Source organism: Stenella coeruleoalba (genome assembly GCF_951394435.1).
Source record: "Stenella coeruleoalba genome assembly, chromosome: 17".
NCBI classification, from domain to species: Eukaryota; Metazoa; Chordata; class Mammalia; order Artiodactyla; family Delphinidae; genus Stenella; species Stenella coeruleoalba.
Window position 1 is genome coordinate 68,726,806 of NC_137163.1, and position 4,837 is coordinate 68,731,642.

The following is a 4,837-nucleotide window of genomic DNA, read 5'->3' on the forward strand; positions in this document are numbered from 1 at the left end:
GGCCCAGGAAGATGTGTGGGTTTAGCTTGTGGCTTTGCGTAGCCCCTGGCACACAGCTCTAGGCACCTAGCAGTGTGTTTATCCAGTTTCAAAGGCCAGGCTTGGCTTTGCGTCCTTGCTCTCCCCTGGCTGAAGGAGCAGGGGGTAAACAGCAAGAACAGCCAGGCATCCCTTCTCCTACTTCCTGCTTCCTTCCCCGATCTCCGCCTCTCACCACATCCTGAGGAAGAACAAAGCAGAAGATGGGGAAGTGAAACAGGACCAGGCTGAGCGGCTTCACGGGAGCGCCAGCTCGCAGGGGCTGCCGAGGCAGCATGCTGACACCCAGAGCCCCGCCAGGGTCCTAGGGAGCCCAGATGACAAAGAGCCTCGGCTTTGTTCTGGTTTCTTTATGTGTGGCAAGAGGGCAGGACCCTGAGGCTGGAACCCCTTCCCCTGGGAGGATGGTTTCTCCAGACAGCAGGGAAAAGTCTCCATCCCGCTTTCCAGCCAGCTTCTAAACTGGCCACCTGCTTGGTCTACACGGCAGTGCCTCTCTGGGGTTTTTCATGACAAACTCAGTCCCCTGGGTTATTTGGGGATACGGGGTTTGTGTGAGAGACTGGGGGGGCGTGCTTTCCTGATGAGGTCACTGTTCCTTGAGTAACTATCTTGCTTTCCTTGGCCTGAGCAAGCGGCAGGAGTGCCTTGGAGCCGTGTTTGTTTGTGAAACATCAAATCCCTGCCTAGTTACGCCCAAGCGGGCCAGCTTGCTTCCAGACCCCGAGCCCTTGTACTTCTTTGGTCTTGAGTCCTGCGGGTACCGGTGTCTGTTCCCTGCCTTGGAAAAGAAGGGCTGGGGCAGGTGGGCCGGGGGCCAGCGTGCCTCGTCGGGGCCTGTGAGCTCCTGAGCCAGTGTGCGCTGTAGGTCTCATCTGAGGGGGAGTTTCGCTGGTGGGGATCGTTGGCAAGGGGCCAGGGCGGCATCTGGCAGTGAGCGCTCAGCTCCTGGAGCCAGAGGGCCGCTTGAATGTCGGCGAAGCCGAAGGAGCGGTCGCTGCTTCCACTTCCTGCCTGGGAGCCGAGGGCCCCTGGCTTGCCCTGGCCTGGCCGGGTGGGCGGCCGCCTGGAGAGGGGATGAGGGTGGGTTGGTGGGGGCAGCAGGTAGCCTGGGGCCCCGCCGGCCTGGAGCCCACCAGCTGCTGACGGGCCCAGCCCGGGAGTCAGGCTCCAGGCTCTGAGAACGGTTCTGTTCTGGACCACTGACTGGCTCCTGAGCCCTCACTCCTGTCCCGAGCTTCCTGAGTCACTTCTCCCCGCCCCCAGCTCTGCTTCTTTCTGAATGGAGCGGATTGTCACAACACCATATGCTGGGAAAGCAATTCGTAACTCATAATGCCCTTCTGTGCACCGGCTCTCTTCGAGCTTTCATCAGTCTGTGAGGGCCACTGGGCAGGTAACTGAATCCATGCGTCACAGAGGAGGGGCAGTGGAGGCTCAGAGAAATGTAAGCAGCTTGACCAGCAGGACACACACAACACACACACACACACACACGCACGCGTGCACACACACACACACACACACACACACACACTGCAAGTCAGTGTGTGGCTGGGTCTAGAATCAGGATTCCTGCCACGAGCCTGGTGCACATCCCCAGCCCCTAGGTGATCATGGCGCACAGGCTGGCAAGTGGGCCCCCTGCAGTACCACCTGTGCTGGCCACTTCCTTTCTTCTTCCTGGAGGACGTGTGTTTTCCGGGCCTATCGTACTTCGACTCCAAAGAATTTAAAACACTGGTGGTGAGAAACAGGTCTCTAGACAAAGTGGAGAAAGTCGCCTGAATTTGCTTCTCCTTTCCAGGCCCTTTCTTCCCTCCCTGCCTCAGCATTTCACCTCCTCCTTTCACCTTACCTCCTGGTCCCTAAGAAACCCTCTTCTCCTTTCCTTCGTTCACCTACTCTAAGGCACAAATGACTGATAGGGTTCAAAGGGTTCCCCCTCCATACCTTAGCCCCCCTTACGATCATGCGGTCTATGCCTCAACTTACAAGACAGGCACATTCAAACACATTGTCTCCAGGAGGCAAGCACAGATTTTTAACAACTGGTGTTGCCTGGGCAAACGACCCATGAGAACCAACGCTGGCCCTAGCGCTGAGTGGGCCCTGGAGCCCCTGCACGCTAGAGCTGGGCGTTACCCCCAGCAGCTGGTCCAGGGGGCGGCGGTCTGCAAGGGTCCCGGCGAGGGCCTGGGTAACTGGGGCTGGGTGGGTGGTGCTTCAGGGAGCTCTGGGCGTTGACCTTTACCAGCTAGCGTGGCAGCACGGCCACACTTTCCCACGCGCACTGCCGTACTGCTGCGTACTGGCTGCATGTTCATGCCCACATTTCGTTGCGTTTTTTCCAGGACATTCGGAGGAAGATACCACATTTTCTTTTTAACTACTCTGGAAACTGAGTCTCCATGAGGTTCAACAGCTCCTCAAGCTTTCATAGCCAGTGAGTGTTTCTGGCAGTTGGAGAAGTTCAGAGCATGGGGTACCCAAGATGGGAGGCCCTTCGTGGGATAAAGGAGGTCGGAGTCCTGGGTGGGCAGAGGACACCGGGAGGGCTCAGGCCCCACCAGAGGGCAAGGAGCAGGGGGAGGGAAAGGGGGGACAGGGACAGAAAGATGATGTGTGTGCTTATGCAGACTGGGAAGATGGCAGGGGTGGGGTGGGCAGACACTGAGAAACAGAACACGCTGCAGTTTTAGTGCGGCCAGAGCCAGTCCTGAGTGAAACAAAGAAACCATTTCCATCGTTTGCTTTGCTTCTTGCCCTGTATCTGAACGTGGTCGCCCAGAGAATGTGATCCCTTGGAGGACTGGCTATGGCGTTTGATTTTAGAAGTAGCTGTGTCTTGTTCATCGGGGGCTGCTGCTGCACTCCTGATGTCCTCGCCACCTCCTCTACCCCCCCAAAACCCTGAGCTCCGTGGAGTCTGTGAGCAAAAGCTGGGTGGTGTTAAGTGGGGCTTCTCCCTGAAGAATTCTGGGACCCAGGTGGTCAAAGAGTAGGAAATTCAACTTGTTCTTCTGCGGATCGAGTCCAAAACGTGGGTCAGCACTTGCCCGGAATTCCAGGTAGCCCTCCCTACTTGGGGCTGGATCCAGATCCCCCTGTCCTTCCTGGAAAAGCACAGGCACCTCTTAGGCCAACAGGCAAAGCCCTGGCTGTTTGGCTCCAGGGGAAGGGAGTTTATCTTCATGGCAACCTGTGTTCCTAGGGGCCAGCCCAGGGCTTGGGACTTACGAGGTTTCCAGGAACACAGGGGGTGGAAGGAGGGCCTATGGGTGAGGTGGTATGAGCCTCCGTACTTGTCTCTCCATAGGCCCAACGAGGGGCACAGACCCAGCTGCCCTGTCAATGATGGAGTCACACATCAGGTCTTTCTGTAGGTCAGTTCCACTCCCTGGGCAGCACATGCCTCTCCCAACAAAGGACATTCATAGGTATGAGTCTTGTCCCACATCCAAAGTGACACCCCCTGAGATCTCTGTCCCTCTGCACCGTGGCAACGCCTTCACCACAAACCTCTCAACAGAGGCTGACATTCTTATAAGAAATTGAAAACTAAATGGAACTGTAATCCTTAGGGGAGTTGTCTTTTCGTCTGTGCTTTTCCTTGCATGTCCCTAGGTCTCTGCCAACTTAGAGACAACGTGTCACGTGATACCTTTTCAAATCGGGCTCTGGCTGTCGCTGCTCTCCCTACCCACTGCCCATCTGCCTGATCTAGGGGCAGGGTGGAGGCCTGCCACAGAGAGCATCCAGTAAGAACTGAAATATGTGACTGGACTTGGTCCTAACAGAGGTGACTTTATTACCCCAAATGTCTTGGAATTCCTGTTGCCTCTGGCTCAACAGGACTCCAGGCTCCTTCATTCCCGGACAGCCATCTGCAGCCAGCCTTGGCGTCCTTTGGCAAGTGGCTGTGATGTGAGTCACGGGGGCGGTCTCCAGACAGGCTGACCGTGAGGTGGGCACAGAGGGATGGTCACTGAGCCCCCTGGGGTTTGTGGTGGGGACTGAGGGCAGCATCCCAGGGAGGAGGGTGAACCCTGAGAGCACAGGTCAGGCCAGGCCAGACCTCAACAGAAGTGGCTCCGGTGCTGACTGCTGGGCAGGGCCCGTAATATCAAAACCAGACATTGCCTTAGGATGGAAAGAACGTGCTGGGTTCTTTCTCACAATCCTTTTCATTTAGGTAAAGGAGCAATGAGGTACAGATGCATAATTCTTTCCCTTTGTGAAAGCCTTCTCTCATTCAATGAAGGAGCCCCAGGCATACTCTTGTGCTGATTTATTAATGTCACAAACAAAGCAGACTTTATTTTTATTTGAACTGGCCAATGAAAATGTTCTATACAAGGCAAACACTTCATCATGAAAATTTTAAATTAAAAATAAATAAGTTCCAGCCTACATAGATCTCCAGCTGCCACATACAAATAGAGGACATCAGTTATAAAGTAAATAAGTTAAAATAAATAGTCATAGGATACTCCGATAGGTCCAGTGTGAATTACCTGTTTTCTCCCTACCTTTGTTCCGGGCCCCTTCACCCATACACTGTAAGACGATTACACAGTCCATTGGGACCTTCATTGAAAGAGCACTTGATGCCCAAATCTCCAAGTCATGTTCTGATGGGAGGACTGGGTGTTCGGAGTCTAAAACAATGGTTGAAGAGCAGAGGTCAGCAAGGTGAAAGCCCGGAAGCCCAGGCCCCTTATCCCCCATGCCTTCTTACATTTCACCTGGAGATGTGGAAGCAGGTAATTTAGAGATCAAAAAGCAACACGTGGTC

General features: G+C 54.9%; 1 long non-coding RNA gene across 5 annotated transcripts in view; it reads left to right on the plus strand.

Moving 5' to 3' along the window:
* The window catches only part of LOC307175772, a 41,666-nt gene that overhangs the window by 28,898 nt on the left and 7,931 nt on the right, over positions 1-4,837 (plus strand). The window contains exons 4-5 of one of the 5 annotated variants that reach the window (XR_013824477.1): positions 2,394-2,485; positions 3,359-3,425. The exons of the other annotated variants lie outside the window; for them this stretch is intronic. This is a non-coding gene — a long non-coding RNA (uncharacterized lncRNA). The remainder of the gene's footprint in view (positions 1-2,393; positions 2,486-3,358; positions 3,426-4,837) is intronic. 5 annotated transcript variants of the gene reach the window in all.